Source organism: Petaurus breviceps, unplaced genomic scaffold (assembly GCF_028583685.1).
Source record: "Petaurus breviceps papuanus isolate PSGF00001 unplaced genomic scaffold, PetGlider_PUasm1.0 90919, whole genome shotgun sequence".
Lineage (NCBI taxonomy): Eukaryota > Metazoa > Chordata > Mammalia > Diprotodontia > Petauridae > Petaurus > Petaurus breviceps.
In genome coordinates this window covers 35,035,923-35,049,912 of record NW_027187378.1, presented here as the reverse complement: position 1 = coordinate 35,049,912, position 13,990 = coordinate 35,035,923, and the positions used below count along the sequence as shown (strand labels likewise).

At 39.3% G+C, this 13,990-nt stretch overlaps 1 protein-coding gene across 9 annotated transcripts in view; it reads left to right on the top strand.

Moving 5' to 3' along the window:
• CSGALNACT1 (chondroitin sulfate N-acetylgalactosaminyltransferase 1) overlaps positions 1-13,990 on the top strand; it is a 405,491-nt gene that overhangs the window by 268,473 nt on the left and 123,028 nt on the right. For 5 of the 9 annotated variants that reach the window (XM_069075774.1, XM_069075768.1, XM_069075769.1 and 2 more), the window contains one exon: positions 2,235-2,351. The exons of the other annotated variants lie outside the window; for them this stretch is intronic. The gene's annotated coding sequence lies outside the window, so the exon portion shown is untranslated. The remainder of the gene's footprint in view (positions 1-2,234; positions 2,352-13,990) is intronic. 9 annotated transcript variants of the gene reach the window in all.

Below are 13,990 nucleotides of genomic sequence, written 5' to 3'. Positions count from 1 at the left end.
TATTACTTTTTTATTCACATAAACAATGTCATGGATTTATGTCTTCTGTTGGATACAATAAAATTGGTCTTATATTTAATGTCTGGTTAACCTTAGTACTTGCTTGGGAATTGAGATTCTTTTACCCCTTTATTGAAGAGACCTCAAGATGACTTTAATTCTGAAGTTCCAGGGGAAACTCTGGGTGGGGGGAAAATGAGCCAAATTCTGATTTCCCAGGGGAAACTTGAGTTTAGGGCATAAGCCAAAGAGAGTAATTTGTGAGAAATCCCCCAAATTAATCTGTCATTACCTTACAAGTTGTTGCTGGAAGTTATTACCTTGACGAATTGTCTAGAAAAAGGGGGAGCTGGTATTGAGGGGACCTATATGTAGGACTTCTACTGTATCCCCCCTATTGCTCTTCTGGGTTGCTACTGGTAGAGGGATGTGCCAATGAAAGCAATAGAATTATGTGCAAATCTCAGGCATGAACTTGTGGTCAGTTGATGTCTGCAAGAGAGGGGCCATCCTGTGCTGCAGTATTTGTATTTAGATGTCTCATGAGCCCACCCCTCTAGCAAGCATGCTGTTTCTCATTTGTCTGCAGTGAAGACATTTTCTTTCTTTGTCAGTTACCATATCCTTAACCTGAGTCTTAAGCCCAAGTTGTAGAATGCTTGATAATAACTTGCTTTTACTTTCCTCTCTCATTAAAGCCAGGTTAGAAATAAAGATACTTAGGAGTTCGAGGAGACACCACTATTGGGCTTTTGTTTGCAAAAAGAATTGTTTCAGAAAACTTTTCTTAGTATAGACTTTTCTTGAAAAAAAGTTTTTATTGATATCTTTTGTTTTTAAGTAACCTAGATTTCCCCTTGTATCTCTATCTCTACCCCTCCAGAGAGCCCATCCTTTATGACAAAGTTTTCAAACTAAAAAAGAAAAAGGAGGTTTTTGCTGCTCATTTGTTTCAGTCGTGACCAACACTTTATGACCCCATTTGAGATTTTCTTGGCAAAGATACTGGAATAGTTTGTCATTTTCTTCTCTAGCTCATTTTACAGATGAGGAAACTGAGGCAAAGAGGGTTAAGTGACTTGCCCTGGGTCACACAGCCAGTTAAGTGTCTGAGGTCAGATTTGAACTCAGGAAAATGAGTCTTCCTGAATCCAAACCCAGCGTTCTGTCCACTGCACCACCTACCTGCCTATTCTTTGCACTTACTATAGATTTTTAATAGTGATAAACAAGTGTTTATTAATCCATAGTATAATTGCATTTGTGGGAAGTCTTAGATCCATTAGATCATATGTATGTGTGTATAGATACATATCTATATGGTTATAATATATATGTACATATATTTTATATATATATATATACACATACTCCATTTTCCTTCATGGAAAGAACTAATATTTTTTAAAAATAGAAATAAGAAGCTTGACAAAGCTCATGTATCTTTCCCTTGCTCTGGGGCATTTGAGGGAGGAGGCTGAATGCTAATGAAAGAGAATAGTCAATAAATTGAATTTTAGTTATTGTGAATTTTAGAAAAAATGTTTTCCATGTCCATGTTACTGTTGGGAACTGGGCTTTCTTTTTGAAATGACCTTCTGCTATTTTAGCAGCAAGAAGCATTCTATTTTCAAACCAGCATGCATCACAATGTGTAAATGGGACTGGGCGCCTGGGTTCACCAGGGAACTGAGTTGGATACAGCTTGTTGGAGGAGTGTGGCGCACACTGGCTATTTGCCTTGCTGCCGTGAAATTCCTAGCCTCCAGTGTGGCCGTTTTCAGCAATGGTTTTGGATTCATATGCAATGATGAAAAGGATGATTGGATTCCTACCCAATCATTCTCCTCTTTGCCATTTAGGGGGAGGCCCATCATGCCAGTCCCTGGTAGCTTTGAGCCAAAGGGTGTTTGCATGTCAAGATAATGAAGAACAGTGGAGAGAAGCAATTCATAGAGCTCAGTTCACCATAGACATCTTGAAGCATTATTTCAGGAAGCAGCATTTTTTTTTCTTCCAGTTAATTTTTTGGGGAATATATCTGAAGCCCTGATTCATCTCATTTCTAGCTGCAGGAAAACTGCAGTTTTAAAGCATCTCAGGAGACATTTGAATTTCCCTGTACATCATTTACTCCTATCCTTTGAATAGTTTTTGAGGAAGTACGGGTCAGAAGTTAGCTGGCCGGTGAACAGGCCCCCTTCTCAGTGTATGTTATTCATGCTTATGTACAGGAAAGATTGCTGGTTGGGCCACTTCCTCAGCTGAAACATCGGAGAAACAGAAAGCCGGTGATTTAGAAATCCAAACCTCTGCTGGCCCTTAGAAGCCTCAATGGAGGGATCTCCCTGGTGAGTTGGAAATAAAAGGGCAACTCGGGGATTTGTAATAGCTCTTGCAGATCTTCTTAGGTGTTTCCTAAAAGTTGTTTTCTTTTCATAGCAAGAGGCAATTGGTCTGAATTCTTTTGCTTCAAGAAATGACAGTGTGTGAGGAAACTAAAAGGAATGTCAGGTAGGGGTGGGGAGAAGTGGCATTTCCTCTGCAATTTATTGTTTTGGAGATTGACCTACCAGTATGAGAGGTTTGTCCAGGGTTGACCTGCAGGACTTGAACTAGATTCTAGTGGTCTCTTTCTTCCTTCTTAGTACATCAAGTTCCTTTTGGGTAAAATGGAATAATAAAAAAGAGGCTAAAGGATAAAAAATATACAAGGAGAAAACAAATGAGAAAACTTTTTTCTTTTTCTGAGTACTGTGAGTGTTGGAGATGATCAGGGCTGGGCCCAACTGTTTTGAATAATATATAAGCAGAAAAATAACCAGTGTTTGTATGTTTACAGGACACTTGACAAATATCTCATTGGAGGGAGGTGCTGTTATTAACCCCCTCTTATAGATGAGGAATTTGAAGCTAAGTATCTTGCTCCAATCACACAGCTAAGTAAGTGTCTGAGGCTGGATTTGAACTCAGATTTGCCTCCAGGTCCAGCCAGCTATCTCTAGACACAGGCTATTGTGTTGTTCAAGTCCCTTGTTTCCACAGTCTGTCATTTTACCAAGTTATTTGTCCGGGCCTTGAAGGCTTTTCCAGCTTTAAGAGTTCCTAAGTAAAATATGCTTTGGGAGGGTTTGGGGTTTTAGGTCATGCCCTAAAGTTATTGACTGTTCTGACCCTACCAGGATTTGCCTTCACTTCTGGATACTAGATTTTCCTGTAGGGAATGTTAGGTGGGCCATTTAAGCTTTCTTTAGCTATGGAAAAATTATGAAACCTGGATGTTTTCCTCTTTCACTGGCAAATATGTTTTGATGAAAACATTCACCAGTGTTTTATAAAAAGTAACATAATTATTCAGAATAACAAAACAGGAATTAGCTAAATTTACTTTTAAATTGTCATAACTGGGGCCATGATATGACTAATCCAGAGGCAATAACTCAGTAGACTTTTGCTCACTAAATAAAAACAGTGTGGGGAAGGCTAGGTGGCACATTGGGTAGATGACCTGCCCTGGAGTCAGGAGGACCTGAGTTCTAATGTGATCTCAGGTACTTACTAGATATGTGACCCTGGGCAAATCACTTAACCCTGATTGCTTCCCAAAACAAAACAAAACAAACAAACAAACAAAAAACATATTGTGGTAGAGTAAATAGAACACTGAACTTGAATCAGGAGAGACCTGAGTTCAAATCCTGACTTGACACCTCTTAGCTGGGTAAGGCATTAACTTTCTCTTTGTCCGAGATTGCTCATATGAAATATGACAAAAATAACACTTGCACCAACTACCCTCTGCCACCTTTAAAGCACCCTAAAATGCAGATTGTTGAATTGTTGCTAGGCAGTACCATTAAATAACCACTGTTGACTGGGACTGTTAATAATAAAGGATTCCTAGGGGCTACATGAATACCTGAGACCAGAAAATAAGTTGGAGGTTTGGGAAACACAATGGGAAGATTCTGTAAACAGAACAGAAGGCTGGGGGATGTCTTAAAAGTAACAGCAGCAGAGCTCAAAGTATCTGACACATGAACTTAGAGCCCTGTGACTTAATATAAACATTCTGGGATGTACACTATAGTGCTCTTTTGACCTTGTGTGAGAGTTGGCCATGCACACAAATATAAAACAATAAATACAATGTGTGTGTGTATGCGTGTGTGTATGTGTAATTGTTCAGTGCAAAGAATGTACTACATCACTCAGTTGTGCTATATCTTCAGATCTAAACCTATGATTTAGTCTTCTTAAAGTACCCAGGAGGCAGGCAGCACAGTGGATAGAATGCTGGACCTGGAGTCAGAAAGACTTGAGTTTGAATCCTCCCTCAGACACTAACTATACAACCTTGGGTGAGTCACTTGTGAGTCTCAGTTTCCTCATCTGTACAATGGGAATGATTGGCAGCATTGCTTGTGAGGACTAAATGAGATAACATCATGTGAAGTGCTTTTTAAGCCCTAAAGTTCTATCTCATTGCTAGCTCTTTCTCCTGTTTCACAGGATACCTCAGTCCCTTTCCTGTTTTTGACTTTGTCTTTGATAACAGTGAAGTAATTAAAATGAGGCACTAACCATCCACATTACTTTGCTGCTTACTAGGGACAAAAATGACCAGACCAACTTATGTGAATCCGCCTAGTCTATTTCCTTCAGAGTAGACAGTCTGTTTGGCTCTTTCTGCATTATAACCCCTCTTCTGTGACACTGTAAGCCTTGAGCTAACACACTGGTGACCCAATGTGAGATAAGTGTTTTTGTCATCAAGCCCTAGGTTTTGGCATGATGAACTTCTAGCTTGGATCCCCTGTCTACCTCCCCAGACTGGATGCTCCAGTGCTCAGCTCAGTCTGTAAATGAGACTATTGTTGACCTCTTAGGGTCCATATTAGGACTTCACAGAAAGGCTTCATGAAAGGATTGATGAGTCATTCAGTGATGAAAGGAACAGGTCCTTGTATTTAGTATGTTTAATGGAAGACCCCAAAGGGAATGCAAAACCACCTGATTTATCTGGAGGGACCCGAGGAACAGGAGGCAAGGACCTCAATGTGAGGACAGTCAGTAGAGCACCTCACTGGGATTAGGACTGATTGTTTTCAAAATAGGGCAGCCCACTGACCTACTTTATGCCAGGTAATGACTGACACCCCCAAGTCAGGATTGACAAGGGTCAGGGAAGGGATACAACCAAAGATGTCACCGGTAGCTTTGAGCATGATGATCGACAAGAGGAGGGAGTCCATGAAGGCATACAACTCTTGAGTTCCGTAGACATTTAAACTCATGTGTCCAAAAGTCAACTCATTATATTTACCCCCAAACCCTCCTCTTTCTACCTTTCCTATTTCTGTTGAGGATGCCATCAATCTTCTATTCCTCCAAGTCTGCAACCTAGCTGTCATCCTCTATCCCTCATATCCAATCTCTTGTCAAGCCCTGTTGATTCTACCTTCACAATGTCTCTTGTGTTGTCCCCTCCTCTTCTTTGACCCTGCCACCACCCCAGGGTAAGCCCTCACTTCACACTGGACTGTTGCAGTAGCCTGCTAGTGGGTCTCCCTGTCTCAAGTCTCTCCCCACTTCAATCCATTCTCTACTCAGCTGTCAAAGTGATCTTCTTAAAGTACAAGTCTGACAATGTCACCTTCTCTCCTCCTTCCCTACCTCCCACTCCACATTCAATAAACTCCCGTGGCTTCCTATTGCTTTGAGGATCAAATATAAAACCTCTTTGACTTCCAGAGCCTTTCATAACCTGACCTCTTCCTACCTTCTGGTCTTCTTACATCTTACTTTACTGAAAATACTTTATGAGCCAGTGAGACTGGCATTTTTGCTGTTGTTCACTGCATAGGACTAGTCCATCTCTCGGGCATTTTCCCTGGCTTGTTCCTCATTCTTGGAACTCTCTCCTTCCTCATGTCTACCTCCTGGCTTTTCCAGCTTTTTCAAGTCTCAGCTAAAGCCTCACCTTCTGCAAATAGCCTTTCCAGTTCTCCCTTAATGCTAGGGCTTTTTCTCTGATACTGTCTCTAATTTATATATTTTAGATATAAAATGTATATATCATATTTAAATTTTATAAAATCCACATTTTAGGGTGCTTTAAAGGTGGCAGAGGGTAGTTAGTACAAGTGTTATTATATATATATAAATTTTATATAAGATGTATTTTATATAATTTATATATTTTCCATATAACTTATGCTATATGTGTATGTATATATATGTGTGTGTGTGTGTGTGTGTGTGTGTGTGTGTGTAATGTACATACCTGCTTGCATGCTAATTCCCCCATTAGATTGTAAGCTCTTTGAAGGCAAGAACTGGTTTTTTTTCCTTTGCATCCCCAGAGCGCACCACAGTACCTGCTTGTTGAGTTGATTTACCTACATATCTTGTTTATACATAGTTTGCATGATCTCTTGCCTACTAGAATGTGAGCAGCTGACGGGAAAGGGCTGTTTTTGCCTTAGTTTGTATCCTCAGGGCTTCACTCAGTCCCATAGTAAATGCTTAATAAATATTGATCGATTGATTGTTGATTGATCGGGTACTTACTTCAGGACAACGCACTCAGCTTTGGGGGGGGGGTTGTCATGGCAGTTCTTGAGTGTTTTATTAGAAGGGGAAAGAGGAAAGGTCCGGATCAGACGCTCTTCCCAATGAGGTCAGAAGGGAAACCGAAAGTTTCAGGCTTAGAATAGATTACAAATATGGGGCATTTCAGAGAATTGGCAGGCCTGAGAGGAAGGGACTTCAAGTGAGAAGAGGCAGAATATGAAAAGTAACCACTCTATGAGACAGAGAAAGACATGCTGGATAAACCTCTTTTTTAACCCTGGATTGTACTGAGGCCTTCCTCCCGGTTGCTCAGGAAGCTCCCTCTAACTTCTAAGACCAAACATAAGGCACTGTTTGGCACTCAACTCCCTTCATGGTCTGGCTCCAGCCTACTTTCCATGGCTGCCCTTCATGGGCTCTGTGGTCCAACCAAACCAGCCAAGCTACTGTTCCTCTCACATCTCTTGTCTCTGTGCCTCGGCATGGCCAACACCGTTTCCTCCCCCCATGACTGGAATGCCTTCCCTCCTTATCTCTTCTCATAGAGGACCTGACTTCTTTCAAGTTCTGCTCAAATACCAACTCCTCCATGAAACCTTCTGTGTTTCTCCTGGCTGCTGGTGTCCTCATCCTGAAATCACCATGTTTTTTACATTGTATATATGTTGCCTATATTTATTTATTGATATATTATATATTGATAAAAATATATAGATATATTATATATTGATAATATATATAGATATATTATATATTGATAACAATAGTAAAATTTATATAGTGCTTTAAGGCAAAGTACTTTACAGCTACTGTATTATTTTATCCTCAAAACCTTGGGATGTAAATGCTTTTATCATCCCCATTTCACAGATGAGGAAACTGAGGCAGACAGAAGTTAGGTTTGGTGACTTTTATATCATGTTTGTACAAAGTTCTTTGCAGAACAGCTTACCTGTAAGAACTGAGACCTTATGAGGTTAAGAAGCAGCTAGAGGGGGAAGGTATGGATAAAGTGGATAGAATGCTGGGTTTGGAGTTCAAATCAAGCCTCAGAACTTACTAGGTGTAAGTGGGCAAGTTGCTGAACCTCTATCTGCCTCAGTTTCCTCAACTGTAAAATGAAGATAGAAATAGTACTTCTCTCTCAAGTTTGTTATGAGGATCGAATGACATAACACCTGTAAAGTGTCTAGCCCAGTTCCTGACACATCACAGATGCTTAATAAATGTTTGTTCTCTTTCAGTTTCTTGTCCATGGTGATACAACTAGAAAGCATCCAAGGTAGAATTTGAACTCAGGTCATCCAGATTTGATGGATTCTGCCAGAGCCTTTTAACTCTCCTTCTTATGTCTGACTCACCTCCTTCTTTTGCTTTTGTTCCCCAAATCACCTGCCAACTGCCCGAGCAGAATGTTGTCAGCTCTCTGTCTGTAGTCAGTAGGTTCAATTTAGAAAAGTATTAAAGACATAGGTTTTCAGCATGATGTTAAAACTTTAAAAAAGCAACAACTGTATTTCAATATAATTGGTTTCCTTTATATTCTTATGTATTTTATCTTATGCATTGAAAAACATTATTCTGGGAAGGGATCCACAGACTTCACCAGACTGGGCCATGACAAAAAAAGTGAAGGACCTCCTGTCTAGCCCTTTGAAAATCTGCTTCCTTAGCCCTTATCTCTAGGCTTAGAAGCTTCTCAGTGCTTTGCAAACCATCTTTCTTCTTCCCACATGGCTACCCCCAATAAGCTTGCTATAGGGCTGGTCTGGGAAGTAACCCCATCTTGCCCCCAGGTCCTGGGGGGGAAAGATCCTTGTTCTTTCTCATATATTCCCTTTCCCCAGACAGGAGACCTTCTACCTGAATTAAAATCTTTCCTTCTTGTTCTGGGACATATGTGAGGCTTTTACTTTCCAGAGGCTCTCCCTGTCATCTCTGTTATGATTGGGTTGAAGTGATTCCCTACCACTGGCTCTCGCATTCAGCAGGGACCACAAACTTTTTGCTTCCCCAGTGCTTAGCAAATTAAGTGCCTGGAATGTAGAAGGCACTTAGTAAATGTTTAGGGATTGATTGATTGATTGATTGATTGATCTAGTTCACAGAATTCAAACTTATACACACACACACACACACACACACACACACCCCCAACAATTTTGTGGTCTACAAACGTATTTCAACATAATTGCTTTCCTGTGTAATTCTATGTATTTTATTTTATGCATTTAAAAATAACCAGGTCTCTTCCTACCTTTCTAGACTTCCTATACCTTACTCCCCTTCTAAGTGCTCTTAGATCCAGTGACACTGGCCTCTTGGTTGTTCATCAGACAAGACATTTCATCCCCTGACTCTGGGCATTTTCTCTGGCTATCAGCCATGCCTGGAATGCCCTCCTTCCTCATCTCCTGGCTTCCTTCAAATGCTAGCTAGAATCCCACCTTCTATAGGAAGTTTTCACAACCCTTCTTTTTTAAAAAATATTTATATTTTTAAAATTTTAGACTCAAATGCCAGAACACAAATACATAATTTTATAAAGTTAAATTTTGGAACTTAAATACAAAGTTAGAAAGAAAAAAAAAGCACGTTGTGTGCATAGCAGAACATAAGAGAGGATTCAAAATATGTAACAATCGATTTTCATTTCAAGAAAGCCTATATGATAAATAATACTCATTGTGCTGGGAATTGTCCATCTTTTCTTTGCTTCCTTGTGAGTTTTCTTTTGTTCTCTGCTGTGCACTTTTTTTTACTTTGTTCTTTTTCCCCTTCCCCCAACTTTCCCTCAGAAGACCACAATAAAGTTCAGATAGGTTTCTCTATAGCTATAGATATATACATACACATATACATATATATATATATACATACATATATAGACATATACTTTCCCAAGCCTATTCTACTCCTGGTCTTTGTTTTATGTTTGTGCATATCTCTTGTTTTCTATCCCTCTTGCCTCCTCTACTTTGCTTCTACTTTGTGCTTCTATGAGTTGCCTACTCCTCTCCAAAGATCCCTCCCCATCCTCCCATTCCCATAAATCTAAGCACCCCTCTATACCCCTATTTACTTATTCTCTCACCCTTCCCTCTAAAGATCCTTCCCTTGTCCTCTCTTTCCTCCCTATGCTCCTACCATTTTATTTCTTCTGAATTTAGAAGACTTTTATACTCTTCTAAATATATATGTATTGTTCCCTCTTAAACCCATTCCTGATGAAAGTAGGTTACCAGAAATACCAGCTGTCCTCCCTCATCTAATTTCTTTGTATCAGTTCTCCCCCTTATACCTCATTACTATAAAATAATTACTCTTTTAAGCTGTTATTAAAAGGCTTTACTTTTAAAATTCGCATCATACTCAGGTTTACCCCAATCTTTCTTATGAACTACCCAATTATTGATAAGAATCTTAGGCATAAATTTTACATTTTACATATATGAAAAGTAAACAGTCTGTCCTTATGGATCTCTTATAATCAGTCTTTGCTATGTGCCTTATATGTCTCTTGGTTTTGTATGTCAAATCTTCTATTAAGTTCAGTATTTTTTAAATAAAATCTTGAAAGTCTGAGAGTTTATCAAATGTCCATTTTTTTCATTCAGGATAGTACTTAACTTTTCAGGGTATGATATTTTTGGCCAGAGCCCCAGTTCTTTTGCTCTCAATATGTTGTGTTCCAAGACTTGTGATTCTTTAATGTCTCTGCTGCTAGATCTTGTGTGATTCTAATTGTGGCACCATCATATTTAAATTGTTTTAAACTTGGTGCTTTTAATATTTTTTTCCTTGAGCTGGGGGTTCCAACCCTCCTTAATTCTCTCTTTTAATTATTTTCTTTTTATCCAATTTGTTTGTATATGTTTGTTGTTTCCTCTGTTAGACTGTGAACTCCTTGAGGGCAAGAATAGTCTTTTGCCACTTTTTCTTCCCTGGTGCTTAGCACATTAAGTGTCTGGCATGTAGCAGGCACTTAATAAATGTTTAGAGATTGATTGATTGATTGATCTAGTTCACAGATTCTTCTTTACCTTTTTTGCATAGTGGACCCCTTTGACAGTCTGGTGAAGCTTGTGGACCTTTCCTTAAAATCATGTTTGATACCACCATCCAAAATTGAAGGAAAAGATAAATTTTATTTAAAGGTTAGTGAAAATAAAGGCATAATTTTTTCCCACCCAAGTTCATATACTCCCTAATTTCTATAGTCAGTGGACCCCAGCAGCTAGGTGGAGCAGGTGTAGATGGAACAGATATAGGGCTAGGCCTGGAATTCAAATCAAGCCTCAGACCCTATCTACAAGTGGGAAGGTGGCTTAATGCCTGCCTCAGTTTCCTCAACTGTAAAATGGAGCTATTAACAGCACCTCCCTCCCAGGGTTGCTATGACGATCAGATGAGATAATATTAGTAAAGAACTTAGCACAGTACCTGGAACATAGCAGACACACTGGTTAATGTCAAGAACTACCACATTACATCTTAGTAGCTGCTTTTCTTTTTTTTTCCCAATTTATTTATTTATTTTTAGTTTTCAATATTCATTTCCACAAGATTTTGAATTACAAATTTTTCTCCCCATCTTTCTCCTACCCCACCCCAAAATAGCTAGCCTACTGAATACTCCTTTCTCCACTCTGTTCTCTCTTATATACTCCCCCATCTTCCCCCTTAACTTTCTAGTAAGGCAAGATGGATTGCTATACCCCGGTGCCTATATATCTTATTTTCCAGTTGTATGTTAAAAAAAAAATTTTTTATACACATTTGTTTTTAAAATTTTGAGTTCCAGATTCTTTCTCTTCTTCCCTTCTCACCCACCCCCCTGGGAAGATAAGCAATTCAATATAAGTTGTACATGTGTAGTTATACAAAACATTTCCATAGTAGGTATATTGTGAAAGACTAACTGTATTTCCCTCCATCCTATCCCATCCCTCACTTATTCTATTTTCTGCTTTGACCCTGTCACTTTTCAAAAGTGTTTGCTTCTCCCTTCTCCTAAAATCTGATCTCCTTTCTATCCTGCCCCCTATTTTCCTGTAGAGTAAGATACCCAATTGAGTGTGTATGTTATTCCCTCCTTAAGTCAAATTCAATGAGAGTAAAGTTGTCCCATTCCCTTTCACCTCCCTGTTCTTCCCCTCCATTATAACAATTTTCTCTTGCCTCTTTTATGTGAGATAATTTACCCTATTCTGTATCTCCCTTTCTCCTTCTCCCAATATATTCTTTTCTCACCTCTTAATTTTATTTTTTAGATATCATTCCTTCATATTCAACTCATCCTGTGCCCTCTGTCTATGTATACATGCACATACATATGCATACACTCGCATATATATTTATACACACCACACACCTACATCTTCCTATACATACATATATACATATATATTCACTTCAACTGTCCTCATACTGAGAAAAGTCTTATGAGTTACAATTATCATTTTTCCATGTAGGAATGTAAATAGTTCAACTTTAATAAGTTCCTTATGATTTCTTTTCCCTGTTTACCCTCTCATGCTTCTCTTCTTGTATGTTTTGCAAAATTAAAAAAAAAGAGGCCCAAGTTATGCAAAAGTCTTAGAAAGTCAAATTTTCTGTTCAGCTCTGGTTTTTTCATCAAGTATGCTTCAAAATTCTCTAATTCATTGAATGACCATATTTTCCCCTTAAGCATTACACGCAGTTTTGCTGGGTAGGTGATTCTTGGTTTTAATCCTAGCTCCTTTGACCTCTAGAATATCATATTCCAAGCCCTTTGATTCCTTAATGTAGAAGCTTGTGTTATCCTGATTGTGTTTCCACAATATTAAAATTATTTCTTCTTGGCTGCTTGCAATATTTTCTACTTGATCTGGGAACTCTGGAACTTGGCTATAATATTCCTAGGAGTTTTCTTTTGGGGATCTTTTTCAATAGGTGATCAGTGAATTCTTTCAATTTCTATTTTGCCCTCTGGTTTTAGAATATCAGGGCAATTTTGCTTGATAATTTCTTAAAAGATGATATATAGACTCTTTTTTTTATCATGGCTTTCAGGTAGTCCAATAAATTTTAAATTATCTCTCCTGGATCTATTTTCCAGTTTGGTGGTTTTTCCAATGAGATACTTCACATTGCCTTCTATTCTTTCATTTGTTTGGATCTGTTTAATAGTATCTTGATTTCTCATAAAGTCATTAGCTTCCATTTGTTTCAATCTAATTCAGTGAATTTTTGAAATTCCTTTTCCATCTGGCAAATTCGACTTTTTAAGGGATTCTTCTCCTCATTGGCTTTTTGGGCCTCTTTGGCCATTTGAGTTAGTTTATTTTTTAAGGTGTTATTTTCTTTAGTCAGGCTGTTGACTTACTTTTCTTGATTTTCTTACATCATTCTCATTTCTCTTCCCAACTTTTCCTCCACTTCTCTTACTTTGTTTTCAAAATCCTTCTCGAGCTCCTCCATGGCCTGTAACTAATTCCTATTTTTGTTGGGGGCTTTTGATGCAAGTGTTTTGACTTTGTTGTTTTCCTCCTGTTCCATGCTTTCATCCTTTTTGTTCCCAAGAAAGGAATCTATGGTAGGATTGCATTTCCTCTGCTTGATCATGTTGCCAGTCAATTACTTAACTTTTGAACTCTTTGCCACGGTAGGACTCTGCATCCAGAATGGAAAGAGCTTTGTCCCAAATTGCTGGGTTTTTTCAGCTACTGGAACAATTAGGAGGGCATCTCTCTGCAGCCCCCACAGGCTCTGGCACCCGGCCATACACCCCAGGACCTCCACCCAAGACTCAGATTCAGATCCATGCAGGTCAAAGTAAGAGTGATTACCCTCTGAATTGTTGCTTGGTTCTCCTGCAGTCTCCAGACCAGGAGCTTCTGAGGCAGCCACAAGGTGAAACTTCTCGCTCCAGGGGCCACCACTCTGACCTTTTACTTTGTCTTTGGCCTTTATGTGTTGAGAAGTCTGAAAACTGCCACAGCTGCTGGTGCTTCACTCTTTTGAAGTCTGCTCTGGTTGCTGCTGGTCGGGGCTACCCTGGGGCCAAAACCCAATGGCTCACACTGGGCTGGGCTCCCAGCTTGGTGCAGTAGACCCTTCCTGCCAGCCTGCAGGGCTGCCTTCAGCAGGAGATTTGTTTCTCTCTGTCACTTTGTGGGTTCTATAGCTCTAAAATTTGTTTAGAGTCATTTTTTACATGTAATAGAGCCGTGGGGAAGTCCTATTTCTACTCCACCATCTCCATAGCTGCTTTTCTTAACTCCAGGTTAGAAATTCTAGTCATGTGTATGACTCAAACTCTTTTCTACAAAAATGGTCAAACTATTCCCTGTAGGCAGGGGGGGGGGAGGATGGAAAGAGAGAGACAGAGAGAGAGAGAGACAGAGAGAGAGAGAGACAGAGAGAGAGA